The following is a 20,355-nucleotide window of genomic DNA, read 5'->3' on the forward strand; positions in this document are numbered from 1 at the left end:
AGATGGCAACATAGTGAATCTATGATTTAAAAAGGATTTAATGCAGTTCTAAAGACAAAAGGCAGTAAAACCTAGTATTAAGACGTACCTAATAAAATGGCTGGTGATGACAGACATATTATGTAGGTTCAGCCTCAGTCACATAGACCTAGAGACCTATCAGAGACCCCCTATAACAACCTCTGGTCACAACCTGTTGGTGAGTGGTTGCGGGCTGTTGCTAGGTGAAATGGTCACATAGAGGAGATCATTCGTCCTCAAAGTAAAGGTTGCGCTCAGAGTGGGGCACAACCTTACTGGTTTGTATTTCACATTTTCAAGTTTCAGTACAGCTTGGTGTGTGTTTGCGAGTCAAGTCGGTGAATACTGTACATTCCTAGTACAGCGTTCTGGCAACGAACAAGGCGACTGCAAGGAGCTTTTTTGTGCAGCACCCTCTTTGTTACCAATTTCACCAGACATCAACTACTTCAAACTGAACTGGAAAAATGTGTTTTTCATCATTCAGTTTTGGCAATATCTTTGACATCTTTCACTCTAGTCTACATGTCAAAGCGTCGTTGAACAAGATACTGAACTCTGAGTCCATTTACCATTTAGAGATAAACTGACTTCAAGGTCAGACGTTTGAAGAAGCTCTTTCTGTTATGTCTTTGGTAGAGCATTTGTTTTGGGTTAAAAACTAGATTGGGTAATAAGGTGAATCCTGTTTTTTTTAACTTAATAGATTTAGTTTCTTTTCATTCTTTATCTTTAAGGTATGTTCTAAGGTTTTTGCTTGCCTACATTTTATCTTGCAAGGTAATCTTTAAGCTGAGCCTGATGTTTCCTTGAACATAAAACAATGATTCCCATTCTCTTCTTCATAATGAGAATTATAGCCTATTCATATGACACCATTATCGGATTGGTACCGAGTACTGGCAGATATCTCAAACCAGGGTATCTGTATCGGATAGTAAGTGGAAAAACATTGACCGTGCAACCCCTTCTACAAACTATTGAATTCTGTCTGCTGAATCCAGCCATAATCCACTACCCAAAACAAACGTTTATAACTGTTTAATGTCGTCTTTCAGTGCACGAGAGGTCTTGTAATTCTTCCTTGCCAGCAGTGTGCTGAAGGCAAAATGGAAATAAAGATTATGATTGAAAACAGGCAGAGGAAGGTAATAAATGGATTTAACCATTATGACTGACTCACTAAATAAGTAAGCGTTGTTTGCTAACCCGTACAATAAACAGAACTGCCCACCCATGTGTTTTATAGGTAGGATGTTGGTATGGGGATTGATGCAGGATGCAAGCACACACCCCCACACCCACAAACAAAAGCAAACTGGCCCATAGCTGTGAGCGGTTGGTCCCACGCTAACAACACAAACACATAAAACAGCACCACTCCTGTCATGCAGGCACTATTATATCAATTTGCTCAGATGGCACAAACTTCCTGGTGAAAAAAAACAGAGGAAATAATGCAGGAACCTAGAGGTTAGTGGGTTTTAACTGTTTTTTGTCCTTTTAAAGCAGTTTTAGCCACCATGTTTTTTTGAGGTTCTCAATATTTATCCAAACTGCTATAGACACACTTTTTTTTAAGGTGTAAAGGGACTTACCGTCTTTTGTACAAATAATTATTACTGTATATGTGCAAGCTGCAGTGACTCAAGGTTTGAGAATTGGATATGTAAGTAAATAGGAAGAGGTGGAACAAAGGAAGTTTCTGTGTGTGGGTTCTCTCCTTTCCTACTGTAGAACAGTTCCTCTTTTTTCCCCCTGGCTTTAAAGGAAATCTGGTTCCTGGACAAGAGCCAGTTTTGACACTCACTCAGCCCACCCTGCTCAGTGGTCCCTACTGTAGTTTTGTAATTTCAAGAGACTCACACACACACACACACACACACACACACACACACACACACACACAAATCTACATAAAGTTATCTTTTTTCCCTCTTCTATTCCTTTTCTTGGCCTTTCTTTTCCCCGCATTCCCTATTTTTTCTTTCTAATTAGTTTCCACATTCAGGGTTAAGAAGAGGCAGCCAATGACAGAGTGTTGGAGCACGGGGTCATGTGGCTGCAGGCAGCATTTGCCTTCCCTCGGCACTTTACAATCTTTAATTCAATTGACCTTTTCGGTCGTTTCTCTCCCCTCTCTCTGCCGCTCAGTTTTCAATTTTCCAAATATCCCCACTGCCCACACGACACATCTGACCTCCCAGTAACCTCCAACCATCTCTCGGACATCAGTCTAGATTATTTACAGTCAGCAGTTGAGGAAATGAAATTATTGACAAAAATCATAAGATGAAGCATTCAGCCTATTATAACCAGCAAAGAAAAAGCAGATAAATAGATGACTGATATCTTCAGTATAAGAACATCTATACTGGTGCAAAGGTTACTGCTTTAGTAATGCTCATCAGCAGAGGTGTGGACTCGAGTCACATGACTTGGACTCGAGTCAGACTCGAGTCATTAATTTTATGACTTTAGACTTGACTTGAAAAAATGTTCTAAGACTTGTGACTTGACTTGGACTTTTACACCAATGACTTGGGACTTGAATTGGACTTGAACCGGTTTACTTGAAAAGACTTGATATTTTACCCCAAATATAAAATTTAACATGCATATTATATAGAGATTGAAAATGTGACGTCATTCTCGGGTAGAACCGCAAAGGATTCTGGGAACTCGTGGCAAGCGGTACTAGCGCACGCAGGCTTTCAATTAAAATCAGTTATACAGCAATAAAAAGAAACACAAAAATGTCAAGAAGCTGTTGTATTATTAACTGCAATAGCCGGTCGCATGACAGCCACGGGAAGCCGACGGGTAAAGAGATCGGTTGTTATCGGATTATGTCGTTGAAGAGAAATTGTTCAAGCCATGTTTCCGAAGTAACAAAGAGGCAACGGATGGCCTGGATTGCAGCCATTCAAAGACCAAATATAACGTCCCAGAACACTCCAGCTCACAGGTTAGTCTGCTCCAAGCATTTACACGAAGGTCAGTGTTTTTTAGTAGTTAATACCTCATTTTCATAACATAATTAGTGATATAGGTTACAAGCAAGAACAGAAATGGTCGCGCTATGCTCCTTTATTTATTGTGCATAAATAGTGAATTGTCCTGACACAATATTGCGTTTCGCTTCTGTTATTATGGTACATTGACAAAAACATACTTTTATTCACAGGATAAAACAGGTTTTTTGTATCACTAATTGCCCAGTACGATTACAGCATACAATATTATTGTCACTGCTACATTTCTGTGATGGGTACCAGAAATTATTTCCACTACTAATTAATTACCGTTGAGCTCAAAGGTCCTATTAATAAACGGTTAAGGAATGTGTATTTATGACGACGATTTGTGAGACTGGTAAACTTATGATACGTACGATGGTCTTTCGTTCTACACGGTGCATTTCAAGGTCCTGCACCCATCCGTCGGTAAACTGTACCTGGGCTTGTTGCAGTGACCTGAAGTTACTAAACTTCATGAGTGTATGCACTCACTCCAAGAACCGTATGATTATAAATATGCATATAAATATGCTAAGATGAGATAGCTGACTTCATCTAACTAGCAAATGTTGTCCAGGCTACGTTGGTGATACAGTTTTTTTAATGTGTATGATATTTTTGTCATGCGATTTTAAAGCTGGTCCTACAACCGCATCCAAGAATAACATGCAGCTTATCTCAGAACTGTCGGTGAAAATTATTCTTGGAGCTAAGTTTAATTGAGCTGCATTTTAAAGAGGTGCAATTTCACAATTTGTGTATATTTTCTAAGTTCACTATTTTGTCATGTGTTGAGAAAAACACAGATTTTAAAATTACATGGTCTAATATTTACATTTAGCATATAACTGCAACATTATTTTTTTCGTTTTGTTTTTTTTAAAGACTCGAAAGGACTTGAAATTCAAAGTTTCAGACTTGTGACTTGACTCGGACTTTTACACCAGTGACTTGAGACTCGACTCTGACTTGCCTGACATTACTTGAGACTTGACTTGAGACTTGAGGATAAAGACTTGAGACTTACTTGAGACTTGCAAAACAATGACTTGGTCCCACCTCTGCTCATCAGCACACACAAACTGTGTTTTTTCCTTATCAGAGGAGAGAGATTCGTAGTATTGCTGAGCTGTATTTCGTTCCTTGTGATGTTGGTGTGTGGTACAAAATAAAATTGTGGCAGAAGAGAGTAAAAGAGCAAAGGGGGAAAAGAAAAGCTGAGCAGGGAAAACACACGACCACTTTGTTTTTTGGATCCAGGTTCTCCAGCTCTAGTTTTTTGGCTCTCTGCACGCTTCTTCTCCTGCCTCACATTCCACATTTCCCTCCTCTAAATCTTCCTGAAAAGTACTAATAACAGATGAAGGCTGGTGTGCCACTGGTTTCTCTCATGCCATACTACTGTATGCCTGTTCCAGCAGATGGCCTAGCTGCTGCTCTGACCAAAAAAAAAAAAAGCAACGAGGAGAGAAAGAAGGGAAAGTCAGAAAGAAAGAAAAACAGGGAAAGAAAGCAAAGGAAGAATTTGACTTTGGTTAGTTCTTGGCAAAATACATCAGCAGGCACACATGTGATTCATTTCACGTGCAGTTCGGTGAATTATTAGAAATAAAAACAAATGGCAGCCTGATTTCCCGAGTACAGATATTTCTGTCCATGCAAGGCATGCATTTGTGTCTCTTTCAGTCATCGTCTCACCCTCGCAGGAGAGCGCTCACTGATCCTCCATATCATTTCTACAGTGGATGGACAATGCAAGCTGGCAGTTAATGTACAACAGAGGCAAATGGGGGCTCTACATTGATTTAAATATGGATTTACATAAAGCAATACCCTAGGGCTGCAAGCATTTTAACTCTTAATTTAATTCATAACTTATGGAAAGAATAGTACTTTTTCACATTCACATGTTCATTTGACCTCAGATCTCAGTCACGTGAGCATAAAAGAGGGAAAAATCTATGTTCCCCAAACAATAGCAAGCAGCTGCTGGTGCTGCTGTTCAATCGAAACGTTCTCAACTCAACTATTCAAGTTGTTGTGACAAGTGTGAAATGAAATAAACTTTTCCTTTATTAATTTTCTTCATTATTGCTTCATTCAGGCATTTTACATTGCTCTGGCGTTTGGCAGACAAGATTTCTGTGTGGTTTTTCACAAGCTAGCAAGGTGTCTAAAGACTCGAAGAAAAATCTAAACAGAAATGAGAAAACCAGAAATGAGGAGTGATGAGCCAACGAGTGCTGCAATATAAAAAGCAGAGGATGGAAAGAATTAGAGGAAATTAAAGAGGTGGAGCACTGACGAAATGCGAGGGGAGGGGGTCTGCTGTTTCTGGCTAAGTCCAAGCAAGGCCACAAGAACTGATAAATTTATCCGTCTTTGGAAATCGACTGATGCGGGGTCTGAGAAGCTGAAGTTGTGGAGGTGTTGAGTGTGTGCATGTGTGTTTCTCTGTGCCCAACAGCCAGCAGGGAGCACCTAAAAAGTACCGCCTATCACCCTTGGAAAGCAACCCAAGTGTGGTTCTCATTTGAAAGGAATGGAGGGATGGAGGCTGGGGAGATTTTATTTATTTACAAAAACATAAGCAAATGAGTAATATGGTATTAATGAGATGAGGTTGTAGCAGATGGTGAGGAGGTCATAGAGGGTGAAAAGGGTGCAGGAGGTCTTAAATAGTTGTAAACACTAAATTCAATTACTGTAGATGAAACTCATGCAAGGAAACAGTTTTTTGGGCCTCCCTTTGTTAAAAATATAACTAGCTATAACCATCATGGCACTAAGCTCTAATTAATTAATAGCACGAGTTCTCAAGCTGGACCTTAGTAAGGTTACTAACCTCACATGCCCCTTTTAAGAAAAGCTGTGATGAAAAATGATGAAGGTCTAACCACAGATGTTCACAGAGCCAGCATAGTCCAAAACTCCAGTGCCTCAACATCTGACAGCAGAAATCTGACAAAGTGAGTGACATTAAATGGCCCTCTTGGTTATTTATTTAGTTGAACTGTCTGTTGTGCTGTTAATACTCTTACAAAGCACTTAGCTCTTAAACTGAGAGTAGAGTGAGTATTACAAACAACCACAAAAAGGCAAAAAAAAGAAAAGAAAAGAAGAAGAAAAATCAGTGTTCAATCTCTCAAGATAAGATTCACATATTGCAAAGAGACTCTTGTTTCTAAGATCGCACAAAGTTACTGAAACTCTCATTTAGTCACAAAAAGGAGGCAAAAAATGCATTGTGGTGAAAGTGGGGGTCACCAGTGGGAGAGGATCTTCTGCCTGTTTGGCCAAATCTGCAGTGGTGATTTAAAAAAATTTACTTGTGTGTTTCACGAGATAAGTACAGCTTCACTGACTGAGTATAAGAAACATATCGTACAAACAAAAAAGACTGAAACATCAGATGAGGCTGAAATAGTAATTTAACAATTGTTTGTGATGTGTTTTGGTTTTGGAGTGCAAACAGTGTGTGGTGTGACTTGCAAAACATCTTCTCCCCCCGCTCATATCATCAGTTCCCAGATATGCATAAACATTTATCTTAACATTTAATATTCATATCAATACCTGCACTATAAAAACACAATGACAAAGAGAAGCACGGCGACAGGCATCAAAATCTCCAAAAGCCTCGGGGTCAAGCATTCGAGTCACTGATATATAACCTTGTGACACCAGCAGACATTCATCAAAAGCTGCTGTGTACACATCCTGTGTAACTTTCAAACTTTACTTGCATCACAGCCGTGCTATGTATACACATCTGCAGATTCCACATTGTTTGTAGCTGAAGCTCCTGTGTAATCTCAAACTGAGCCGAGCTATGCTGAAATGTGGGTGGGCATATCATCCGCACAAGGGAGTGAAAAGAAAAGTTTAAGTTCATTAAGGGAAAATAATGACTGGCATTCGAATGTTTGGTATAAGTAATTACCGACAGATTAAAGTTATTTCAGAAATATGTGTGTGTTTAAACATATATGGAGGGTGACGACGTTCACACATTATGTGCTGTAATCCTTTTCAACACTATAAGCACTCACCGTTTCTGTGTCAGACACAATGACTTAAAGTATGTAGCTCTTGAATTATGGAGTCCCTCCCTAAATGTTAAGTGGATTAAATGAAGCAAGTAATTTTTTTAACATTTCATAAAGAATTTTGGAAATATTACACAAAAGCTCTCTGAACATATTGTTTTCAAGGATGCTGGTTAGGGTGGACTGGAACAGTGTGGCATACTTACTAACCACTCAAATCACTTTAGACTAAAAACCACATATAACCATACATTCATTCAATGCTTTTATTCTGGTGATCACTAAGAAATTTATTAAACAATTACAGCTCAAACTGCATGCGCATGTGTATGATCTTACCATGCGGAGTGTTCCGCCCTAATGTTTTCTGGTGCAAAGGCCGATTTCAGTAATCCATATTAGTCACACTAATTCCATCTGCTCCAAACACGCATCCACTTCCAGGCCAAACACAAACACTCACTGGCAGAACATAATGGCTATCCCAAATGATCCTGTCACTACAGGGTGGAGGCCACTGAACTCTGACCCTTGCATGGTTCATCAGCTTCCATGCAACAAACACCTGTTTGTTCTAAATGACTAACAACACTCAGATTAAGGGGGGTAAATCGGAGTGGGTCATTACACTCAAAAATGTTGATCTGCTAATTCTGTCTGCAGCAGGGGTCTGGACAGTCACAGGTGTCAGAGAGCTGATTAGCAGTGACATGGTGAAGGAATAGCAGAGCAGGATGAGGCATTTTGCAGACTATTATCTGGCAATTAGAAGTTAATATATCCTAAATACTCTGGATTTAACAAGGATAAACACACACAAAGACATCATTTTATATATCTGGAGTTATGATGTTACAAGCCTGTTTATACTTACTGATTTTTCTTTTCTGCAATTTTTACAGATTAAATAAAACTGGGAAAACTGGTGGCATTCATATTAAACATATTTATTGAGACGGTAGTCCGTGCTAACTGATGACAGACATAACACAACACTGATTGTGATTATTTTAAGTTCAAAATACAATCAGTATAAAATATAGCAGGTTATTCCTATATGAACATCAACAATACCCAGTGGAAATTCCCCAAAATGAGGTAAATCAAAGACAGATCAAATTCAGTCATAGTAGAGTAAAAGTCAAACAGCAGCTGAGTCTGAATACAATCACTCTCAGACAGATTGGTAAAAACCTGCAAACAATTGCCATCTAATTTCTAAACAGACAGATTAACAGAGTCGGTCTGTGTCGATGAGCCCAACTCGTCTCTGATGCACCTTTTTGTAACAATAAAACAGCAACTGATGGCAACTAACTGTGGAGTGTCACAGACCAGGTTTCCATCTGTGAAGCAACCATTTCAAAAGGCAACAAGACGTTAAGTTCACTGTTCATGGTTTTGTTGTGGACTCCAACCTCTGTTTCTCCTACCGTGACTCTAGTATTACGGTGCTATGTAAGCCAAAGAAGAAAGGGAGCCCAAGAAAATAAAAATGGCTTAAGGCAGGGTGTAAATGAGTAAAAACATAAAAACCACCAGTATCGTGTCTTGAGTAGAGCCATTCATTACTTCAGGATGTGTACCAAGAGTTACAGTCAACCTCTGTGTAGTTCGAGTAGGAAAAGGCTACTTACGGCCCACAGGGCCTGACCAGGGTGTGCAGGGACATATCCTGGTATGAGGCAGCTGGGTGGTGCTACGGTCACTGCAGCACAGTGAGAAACTCACCACCACACAAGACAAACACAAACAAGAACGTCCGCTAGGCAGGCTGACGCCGCGTGCCTCTGTGGGTGCCTGCCAGCCCGGGCTGTGGCCTGGGGGCGTGTCAGTGGCGGCAGCGAGCCCCAGTAGGCACCCCAAGTCGATGGGTTCACCCTAGTGGAAAGTCTGCATCAGTCTGCAGAGACTCCGCTGTGGCTAAGGGAAGGTAGCAATGCAGCAGAGCCCCCCCCCCCGGCAATTGATGTAGCCATTATAGCCATTACTTCCCGAACAACCACAAGCTAAATGTATCAACCACGCACAGTAGAAAATAGCATAACTGTGGGGAGGATGAGAGGGGAGGGCAAGGATTGAGGGAAGGCAGCTTTAGAGACATAAAACCAGAGAGTTGAGATAGAGAAGTGAGAGGCAATGGATGGACAAATCAGGACTATATGAATATGATGAGACCAAAGAGGGGAACAACTTCATAAAAGTATGAGTTGAATACTGCGAGCAAGAGGAAGCCATGAAGCGAAAGACCAGAAGACTTTGAAGAGGGTCTGGAAGACGGATGGTGTGCTACTGAAAAAAGTAAACGACAGCAGACAGAAATCTGGAAGAAGGGGGGGTCCTCTAGTTCAACCACTACATATTTTCCCTCGTAAGGGATATAATTTAAACAAACCCACTAAAGGTTTGGAGCAGAGCAGGCAATGCCAACTCCATCTCAGCAGTCAGTGTGCATGTTTTTTTTTCTTTTCTCTCTCTGTTTTTTCTATTTCTTTCATTTATTTATTTAAAAGAGAGAGTGCATGTTAATAACACAAACATGCCAGGTCTGGGATACACAAGCGGCGGTGTACAGATACACAAGTTAAGTTAAAATGACCCTAGATCTAGTGTGCCATAAATCTTTGTTTCAGATGTGCCTTGAAACACTAGGTAGAGGAATTTGAGGACTAAATAGTGACTCCGTTTTTCTAAGAAATCAAGTGTTGATCATAGATGATAAAGCTTTGGCAGAATAAGAAGGACTGACCTTTAAGGCGCTAGGAAATTTGAAAATACTTGTCAGGTCATCTAAGAATATTTGAGACTTCCTGTCCCCACGGTAAAAGCAGAATTGAGAGATGCAGAATCTGACGAATATTTTTCAGTCAACTCGATTCCCAGTTATAGTCAGTTACATTTTACACACTGACTGGCTGGGTGTGTACAGGTGAGGCGCCAGTAAGGATTTGAGCTTCCTCAAGCTGTTTTTTCTATTTTTTCGTAGAACGGCTATTAAGCCTGCCTTCCAGCATATTGTCCATTAGCAATCCCCTTCAGGCAGACAGAAGAAAGATACTACTGCAAGTAAGAAGGAAGTATAAACTTTTCCAGAAACAAAAACTCAGCATAGCAGGAGTATCATTTATAAGATATCTCAATCAAAAACCTCAGTTTAAAACAAGTGTAACTGACAAATGTTTGCTGTTATTTGTAAATGTGCAGAAAAGTTTAGAAGACATGGCTAGGAGCACTGTAAGCACTGTGGTTAGTTTGCACAGTAGTTAGCGTGCAGATGACTGAAGACAGTGCACAGCCTGTCAGCTCACAGCTGTGGATCCCCACAGCTTCACATCAGCAGTGGACGTGGGTGGACCATGATGGCCAGGATGTGTGGAGAACAGTTAAGAATAATACAAGTCACCTCAGTAGTGTGTGTATGTGTATATATGTCTCTCGCCATTTGTCCATCAACCGTCTGTTTTTTTCAGTCCAGTGCTAATGAAAGGTTTCTTCCCCTGGAACACCAACCAAGTAGGTTAGACTGAAAGGCCCAGCAGCTCCCGAGTTTTGTCCCTATGGACACTAAAGAACAAGCAGCCCCTAAAAGTTTTTCCAATAATGGGGCCTCCTTCTTTATAAAAGCTGGTCTTTTGGTCAAATGTTTTTATCTAACGTGCTTTGTAATGAATTTGCTCTTTTACTATCACTCCAAGAGCCAATCTACCCAGCTGTCACACTAAGAAAACCAGTGGAAACGAAAAAACAGCAGGATACAGTAAACATTTGGGTACAAAACTGTGAGGGCACTGCAGCTATAAAATGACTTTCAGCTGATAAACACATTACATGAACGATTTCCTGGAGATTAAAGAGGCAGAAAATAAAAGACGAAAGTTGAAGATAGCGTTAAAACACTATCCAAACTTGCAAGTTGTTAAATCATGAATCAACTATGATTGACCTTTTGGAAAGCTTAGTTCAAGTTTATTAGCCAGACCTAGGTCTGATTACTTTAACTACCTTAACTAAGAAATTATTTAATAAACAGAATTTATCACACAAAGTGAAGTAAGCTAAAATATCTCAAAAAGCAACACACTACTACAGTTGAAACAAACAAAAAAGGTCATTGACGTCTATCAGCCTGGAAATGGTTACAAAGCCATTTCTGAAGCTTTAATAGTCCAGCGAATGACGGTTAAAGCATTTATCCACAAATAGAGAAAATGGAATAGTGGTGAACCTTTCCGGGAGGTCACAAAAGAATCCAGAACAATATCTAAAGAACTGCAGGCCTCGCTTCCCTTAGTAGAGGTCAACAATAAGAAAGAGACTGAGCAAAAATGGCATCCATGGGACAGGAGAAAACCACAGCTGACCATAGAATAGAAAACAAATGCTCGTCTCACATTTGCCAAAAATATTGTTATGATCCCTGAGAATTTGGAGAAAGTATTTGATGGACTGATGAGACAAATGTCTAAGTTTTGGAAAGTTCAAAACTCGTTACATCTGGCATAAAACTAACATTTCAACAGCTAATTTTATAAAAAGGATATCACACCAACAGTCAAACATGGTGGTGGTAGTGTGATGGTCTGGGGCTGTTTTTTTGCTTCAGGACTTGGATGACTTTCTCATTGATGGAACCATGAATTCTGTTCTCTACCAGAAAATCCTGAAGGAGAAAGTAAGGCTATCAGTCAATGCCCTGAAGCTCAAGACAACTTGGGAGCATGATCTGAAAAACACCAGCAAGTCCACCTCTGAATGGCTAAAACAAAAAAAAAGAAGGTTTTGAAGTGATTTAGTCCAAATCCAGACTTAGATCCAATTGTTATGCTTTGGGATGACCTTAAGCAGACCGTTCATGCTTAAAAACGCACCAATGTGTCTGAATTTAGGTAGGTTTGGACATCTTCTCCCCTTAATAAACAAAATTATAATTTAAAACTCTTTGACGATCTGTAACATTTAAATGTGACAAATACGCCTACTCAGGTAAGGGGGCAAATACTTCTCCACAACACTGTATGTCTATAAGAGACAGCACATTAGGGTCATCACTGCAGTCATGTTGTAGTGACTGGTCTGAATTAAACTGCAGTAAAAACATAAAACAAAGACAGAAAATGAAGAAGTGCAATACATGCTGTTTTAACTTTGACCAAAAAAGGCCAAATAGTGCATGAACGTATAGCAGAAGAAAGGCATGGAAGATTACGTTTATGTCACTCCACCTGTCAAAACCTGCTGAGTGATCATGAATGCTGTTTGGAAAAGGTCTGCGTGCAATGAAAAAGGCAAAGAAATGGCCGACACGTCTAGACCTGTGAATGTGTACGACAGCAAGTCACATCGCTTGTGAATCCACACGTGTGTTTTTGGCTGCCCAGTTCAGCTTCCCAGTAGGAATGCAGCCCCTCCATCTCATGGTTGGGCTGCTGTGAGAGACACCTGTGCAACACAAACATGCATGCATGCATGCAAAGCACTGTAAACTTGAAGAGTAACAGAACCCCCATTACAGCACCCTGTGTCCCAGCACACAGACGAGATTGAATGGATGACACGGATGAGGAACTCTACAGACTCAAAGCAAGCAAACCACACTGTAACAATCATCCATGTAGGTCTGGTTGCTTGCAACAATGATTTCAGCAGTTTCCACAATTATTCAGTAGGTGTTCAATTAAAATAGCTGATTACCATTTTAAACTAGCTGTTTGAGCATTCTGTAAATTAAAAACAGCTACAAATCCAACAATTAAGATAAAGTCCACTTTTCTTACCATCCTTTGTTTCCAAAGGGAAAATGTTTTAGTTTTTATTTTTTAGTTTTTTGTTAAAAAAAAGGAGAACAAAGGCACAAAACAAGACTCTACCTCCCACTAGTCCCCAGCCTTTTAGTCCTCTCCCTCTGCGGTCTAACACAAAGCATGCATACAATAGCCGGCTGACTAATTGACCTTCCTGAAATAATGTTAGCTGGCCTCATACAGAGGACTCTCAGTCAGTGTTAAAGCAGGAAAGTCCACAGAGGTTTCTTCAAGAGTGCACAGACCCTGAGGGTCCTCCACCTTTTCTTCATCAGTTCCTCCAGTATGCTTTGCACAATGGTGAAATTATTTCCTGGCCACCACCACCTCCTCCGCTCTCCCACCACCAATTACATCTTGACGGGTTTTTTTTTTTTTTTAAATCTTCTTAGGCCAAGTGCACTTGCCCAGATGCAGACACACAACTCTGAACAGGAAAACAAAGGGGCCACGCAGGTGCAGAGCAGCTTTGTTGTCATAACATTTCCATAGAGACGAGTGAAATCTGACAGGCAGCGATGGAGTTCAGACCCTTCGCCGCTATTTTCCTCTCTGTTGTCCACCTACTACTCAGTAACATGTGCATACGTGTACACATCATTTATGTATGCATGGCTGACTCTGTGAATAAACACAATTAAAAGATGAGACTGCGCACACAAATAGTCAGTGAGCAGCAGCAGGCTTCAGCACTTTTCCTATTAAACTATGCATGGCATATTACTCCTGCCTCGCTGACACTGACATGTTTCCATGCTGTGGGCAGACAAATAGGGCCCACATGGGGAGAGATATCAGCCAGAAGCACATGTGGCCCACCTGCCACCAGCCAATCAGAGAGCGTTGAGAAAACTCGAGAAACAGAGGGAATTTTTTTTTTATTGAATTTCCTTCTGTTTTCTGTGAGTTCTCCTCTTAGGCAGCAGACCTGCCAATGGCAGGATGCAGATTGCTGGTTTCTATCATGGAAACCTGACCATAAAAGAGAATACAATGAGGAGACAATCCACCTAGCCTGCTCTCGCTATTAAATTATAGGAAAAGTCTGCTCGCTTAAACAGGCTTTAAAAATAAGGAAGGAAAGTTGGGCTGGTTTTTTTGAAGGTCCAGATGTGGCTGATGGCTGTGCAGAGAGTATACAGACTATTTACACATGGGAAACATCACCATTTCAGATATTATGAGATCAGCTGTGGCATCACTGTTGGCTATCATATCTGGCTTCCAGTATTTGGTTGACACATTTTCGTTGGCTGAAATTAATAAAACAATGACTGTAGTGTTTAGTTGACAAGTTTCAGCTTCAGACGAGTTCAGATTTGTACAAAAACGTCTGATCTGCTCAGCCACAAGGAACCTTATTGGACAAAACAGCTCAATGGAGGACAAACATTTTTTGGTTCTTTGTTGCTTTTATATTTAGCCCAGCCAACTATATTGTGAGAATTATAAAGGAAGACTCACTACCATGGACGTAAACCGCTTTGAATTAATGCTGAAAGGTGACACTTTATTAAAATTTATACAAAATTTATGGATTGTGTTAGATGCTTCATCAGCTTTTAACTAAACTAAAGATAAGAAGTACCACAAATTTTATTCTGCTCTTTTCTCAGGCTGTGTAAGTTTATCTATTTTCATCTCTCCTGTGCATGTAGAAGAACGCACATAACATATAAATTACGTGGCCATGACTCAACTCCTGCATGTCTTTGTTCATCCATATCCTGAGCTGTCTGTCATTCCCTTCTTACCTCTGTTCTTTTTTGCAAGACTATTAGGCGCACAATGACAGGCTCCAGTCTCAGAGGCAGGAGTTAGAGGCCAGCCTGCAGGGTGGGTGTGGGCAGGGTGCGAGGCAGAGGAAACCATGTACTAATGAGAAACACACTTCTCTCCATCACTCAGATTGGTCTTCTTACCACAGCAGAGAGAGGTGGCATTTATCCAGGAGGTGACTGGCGTCCAGAACCAAGGCATGATTTTAAAAACGGGAGCTCTGTACCGCACGACGGTTCTTGAGTCTCGTGAAAGGCGCAATCACGAGTCTTAGAAAACACATGGATTTGTTGAAAGGCACTTGGGTCCAAAAAGAGGGGGTTAAACTAGAATACAAATTTCAAAGGCATTAACAGATGGTAGACAAATCGGGTTTAAAAAAAAAAAGAGCACAGTAAAGGAAATAAGTAAAACACAGGTAAAAGAAAAGGAAGGAAAAACGATACATATAGAACTAGCTGCTTAAGTTTAGAAGATCTCCATCAAATTATTACAGTTCCCTTCATTGATACTAGCAGTGTATTTATTCCTCAGCTACTGGATATCTAACCCACAGAGCAAAGAAACAAGTGCTAAAATAATCCTGAGCAGTGTGAGCAGCAAAGATCCTAACTGTTATTGTGAGTGCATTTCCAATAAAGGGAAAAGAAAGACAATTTTCCAGATGCTGGAGAAAAACAATACCCACAGCTGCAAGTGCAACTCTGCTGCTGCTTTTGTTAAGGTTTGAAAGTGAAGTCTGACACGGTCTCGAGCCTCATAACTGAGACAAATTGGGGGGAGGCTTCAGCCTTCTAGTACCAAACCATTTGTTTAAATACCTTAACAACATTAGGACGTCCTCAAGTGCAATTTAATGCAGAGTGACTTCCTGCGACTAGTAATCTCCATTTCCATACCATTAATGTAAAGTATAAAAGAAACTAAAGAAATACAAAGGTACATGAAAGAAAACAGGAGGGAAAGAGGGTGAAAGGAGGCAGCCTAAGGTGGGAGTGAGAGACTTTTTATTTTTCCTTCTGTGGTGAGTTCACACAAAAGGGTCCTTCTGATCCCTGGAGTGCTGAGCACATACCTGCGGGATGAAATCAAAAACCCTCTGTGAATTATATTAAATATCCCCCGCCAAACGCTTCACATATTTCCATCTGCTTTTACCGCTTCTGAGCAGCTCCATTAGGTCTGGCTCTAAAAAGAAAAAGTACTAAATTAGAAGCCCAGACACGAGCACCTTCAAAAACCCGGCTCTCCGTTTCCATTTCATCTATCCGTAATGGAGAGGTAGATGAGTAAGGGGTACAGATAGTAATAGACAGAAGGTCTCGGAGGCGGTCAGGTAAGGATAAAGATTCGTTGAAGGATAACAGCTGACGGTAGACCTTTTTTTTTCCGTCTTTGAGTTAATCACAGGGGGGAATTTCTCAAACTGAGAGCAAAAGAAGTTTAGGATTAGCATATGAACTTACACATGCTGCCAATAAAGGTTCATAGAGTAATGATATATTCACCAAAAAAAAGAAAAGAAAAGAGGGGATTTCAAAGCTCCCTCCTCCTTTTTCATCCTCTTCTTCTGGTCAAACTCCTTCTCCACTTAATCACAAACTGAAACCCTAAATGGCTAACAGATTTCAGATGCCATGTTTCAACTGTCAGAATGCTGACCGAGCGCGTGCGGCCACATCTTTACCCTATACCATCCCCCACAGCCGTACTGGTGAGCCTTGACCCTGCAGATCACCTGAAGAAGACTGTAGTTTTGCCTTTTCCTGCACCTCAAACAGTTGTGTTTGAGCTGGACCCAAACAGCAAAGCTCTATTTTTTTTTTTTCTTAGAAGGTGAACTCCTAGAACGGAGAAAGGTCAGACTATCATTCAAACATTTAGTGGTATTTTTTTTCGCTCTGGTTTGGTAAACGGCCCTGCAGCTGCACCTAATACCCACAGGAAAGCCATCATCTGGGACTGATTTTGGAGAGCCCGGGCCGCTGCAAGAGAAAGGAGTGACTGTTCTGTATAAAAGGCTCGTTCTCTTATGGGGCGCAGGCCTCTTCTCAATCTATCTGATTAAAGGGAATTTGGCTCAATTATACACCTACTGACTGGGCCCTGCGCTCAGGCACGGCCCACACAGTCAATAAGGAGCGCAAGAGTACAGGCAGCGCACTAGGAGTACTCCTATCATCCACAACAAAAGCCTCTCTCCATCAGTTAACAGCACAGTCTGTCAGCAGCGCTTGCCTCAGAGGGCAAGTCCTTAGTATAACCTGTGACTGGTTGTAAAAGCAGTGAGGCTGGCTCTCCAGGGGCAAACATATGTCCTTCCCAATCAACAGGCAGGTCACAGTGATCTACTTAAATCAGCCTCTAGCCAGACATTAAGAGACACCAAAATAACAGAAGGTCTAAATGAGCATGCATGCAAATGTATGGTGTTTGTGTCCATTAGGAGAGGAGGGTAACCCTGATAGGGACCGAGAACAGTTAGAGGAGGTCACAGCCTGAAATTCTCCTGAGACTGCAGTTCTGTCAAGCTGAATGCTAACCGAGTAACCCCTGGAGAACTGACTGTCATCTTTAGACCCGATTACAAGCTAGTATGCAAGCAAACATCAGCGAGAGGCGGCTGTGTAAGTGTGGTCAAAGTATGTTTAGCTGCTGAAGTGGGGGGAGGATGCATAATTATCGTGACGTCTCAAGCATTTACACAACAAGCTGGTAGCAATCGTGCCCAGCTATAAAGTTCACTGATTGCAGCTGGCTTAAAGACCCAATTAAACTCATTATTATAATTCTGGTTTATAGGGGGAAGAATATGAGGGAGAGAGCAGTGCACACAGACCCGCACAGTTCCTCGTTGTGCAGCTCTACAGCTTGCATGGAAAACAGGCTTGCAGTAATAGCCACCTTAACATAGTTCAAAATGCTCCTCTCAGACTCATCACCCCTCACTTTTTTCATTCTCCATTTCAACCCCGACCAAAAAATAAACATTTCCAGCCCATTATTCTCCATCCAAATTATATTCCACCCACAACTCTATTTTACTGGCTCATGATCCTGGGCCTCTTTATGTTGTGACAGTCCAAAGAAAACAGTTCTACTGAATGCTGTCTACAAGCAAAGCTAACCTGATACAAGCCAGCTCACTGCTTCAATTACACACCATGTTTACCGCAGCTGTTTTAATTAAAAACAGGCAGGAAAACATGAACAAATCCATCTTTATATGCACCTCAGGCTTAAAACGACAAGGAGGAAGTGCCCTTCTATGGATGTTTGACTTTGAGTTTCCTTGGTCACTTGTTTTCAATCTATTAGGTGCAGAGAAAAATTAAGACAATATCCCCTTTTGATTAGTGCATTTTGTCTTTGCCATAGCTGCTTGGTAAAACACTAATGCAATGCTCAGTTAAAACAAAAAGAAGTAGAGGGGGGAAAGGAGGTTAAAGACAGTTTGTTCCTGTCGGGAACAGGCTGATTGATGTTTAATTTAAGCACTCGTGCTAAAAATATTACACAGACATGGACACAGTGTCTGAAATGAGAACAAAAATCTTTTTCCACTACTTACAAAATAAGACACAGGTTAAAAAAAAAGACAGTGAGACAAATAGGCAGTCAGCAACATTTTGACCTTGGCCATTAAGTAGAAACCAGCCAGCACTTTCTATTATCAGTAAATACTGATTGCAGACTACATCTAGTAGTTTAGTTTGATAAAGAGGTTGGCTAGTGCTTACATGGATATGGCTGAATAGAAAGTAATCACTGCATTTTCCCCTCAATTTGACTCCTGAAGCATTGTTTGTTTTTGACACTGATGTATCCCACTGCAGAGAATAACCAAATACAATGGAGACTCGGCCTGTAACGGCAGCTTGGGTCAAAAGTCCGGCAAGGGCCGTAGTTAAAAATACATTTAAAAAAATAAGAGTGAAGGTTGTGAAAAATATCAAGAGAAAAATGGGGATAAGCTGGCATGAGAAGTTAATAAACACGAAGTTTCACTAATAGGCGCACAACCCGATACTAATGTTTGGCAATTGTGTGGGTGCAGTTGTGGTTTCTTTGTTATCCTTATACATTTTTTTCAGTGCCACTCTTTTCTGGAAACTTGGCTGTACAAACAGTTATCTTCTAGTAATAACTTAGAGTATTTTGAGGGGAAAAAAGGCACGAGAAAAAACTATATCATTTTTTAAGCTGTGTAAGAGTGAGACGGCAATATTGAAAAGCAGTAAATGATGAGGTCTCGTCTCTCGGTTAAATGTCTGTTTCTTTTATATCAGTGCTGGTGTACAGACATCTGGAAGGGATGTGGCCTTGCGAGTAAAAGCTCTCTGACACACATCTCGGCATATGATAGCATGATTGAAGTGATTTAATACAGGACATCCAAAATACTGCGGATGGGACAGCTCCAAACCTTGCAATTAGGTCCAATGGAAAAATCACAGCATTAAAACTGAACTACTATCAAAAACCAGGAAACCAAAAGGCTTGTCTCAAATTAAATCTAAAGAATTTAATAAATGCAAGATGAGCCGTTTCTCTGTCAGTTTAAAAAAAAAGGGGGGGGGGGGTGAAGGGAGGCTCATAAAAAAAAAAAAAACAGACACTGGCTGAGTAAGATGAGAGTCGGAAGGCTTAACAGCTTGTCCTCAGATTAGTGACCGTCCTCACGCTGTTTGTCCATTATCTTTGAGTTGTTCTGGTTTTCTGGTTTTTTGGGTGAGCTTGACTTGACTTGTATGACTTGTATCATGGATCTCACAAAACAAATTACCAGTTTTGGTAACAGGAAGTAAACACTGGCATCTGTGGCATCACGTATCCCCTAATTCCAAGAAAAGTGCACAGGCACCAAACAATGGGATGATTGCGAAGAGGCACTCAGACATGCAACTATCTGTCTCAATCAAATGAAAGAGGAAATAGAGGAAATGGAGACGAGTGGCGAGCACGAGGGCAGAGGGAGGGAGAGCAGAGGCTGGTACTTAGGGACCTTGCTGTATTAACTCCTCTCATTCACTGGAAGAAAACAAAAACTATGACATTCCACAGAGACCGCTTCCCTCTGGTAGTGTTTTGTCTAATAAAAAACTAGGCCATAAAGCTTCACACTTTCTGGTGCAGCCACACGTGGACACCCAGTCTGAATAGCAGTGCCAGAAGAACAAATGTTGAATCTGTCCTGCCGTGGCCATTTCACATATGGCAAGAAAAATGCTTTTTGCAGTAATAATAATGATAATAAATTTACTTCATCCACCACAGACTACAGCATGACCCGACAAAGTCCAGTCACTTTATGAGTGGAATGACTTGGAAGGCCAGCCTGTTCATAACAACACTACAATGCATGAGCTCAATCTAACAAAGGAATCCTCACTCCCACCTCCTCTTTTCTCTTTCTTCCTCCATCCTTCTATTCCCCTTGTCTCCCCTCTGGAGCCCAGCCACGCTCCTGCTGTCCTCCGGTCCTCGGCAGCCGTGTTTGGGAAAATAAACTGAGCGGCTGGAGAAATGACAAGCAGCGAGCTGAGGGAGGAAGTGTCAGTGTGTCTGCTGCTGCTTCCTGACCCTTTTGCAGCAGTCGTAGAGAGAGCGACGCTCAGCACACATGTGCACACGCTTTGCTCCACTGAGACAGTACACGAATCTGTCTGCGACATTCCCGGAAAC

The 20,355-nt window shown here is 41.0% G+C and overlaps 1 protein-coding gene across 1 annotated transcript in view; it reads right to left on the reverse strand.

Moving 5' to 3' along the window:
* The window catches only part of coro7 (coronin 7), a 107,430-nt gene that overhangs the window by 51,265 nt on the left and 35,810 nt on the right, over positions 1 to 20,355 (reverse strand). The window lies entirely within an intron of this gene.

This window comes from Aulonocara sp. 'chitande type north' Nkhata Bay, linkage group LG4 (genome assembly GCF_057382095.1).
Source record: "Aulonocara sp. 'chitande type north' Nkhata Bay isolate Kocher_YH1m ecotype deep benthic linkage group LG4, A_spYH_male_GT1.1, whole genome shotgun sequence".
Classification (NCBI taxonomy): domain Eukaryota; kingdom Metazoa; phylum Chordata; class Actinopteri; order Cichliformes; family Cichlidae; genus Aulonocara; species Aulonocara sp. 'chitande type north' Nkhata Bay.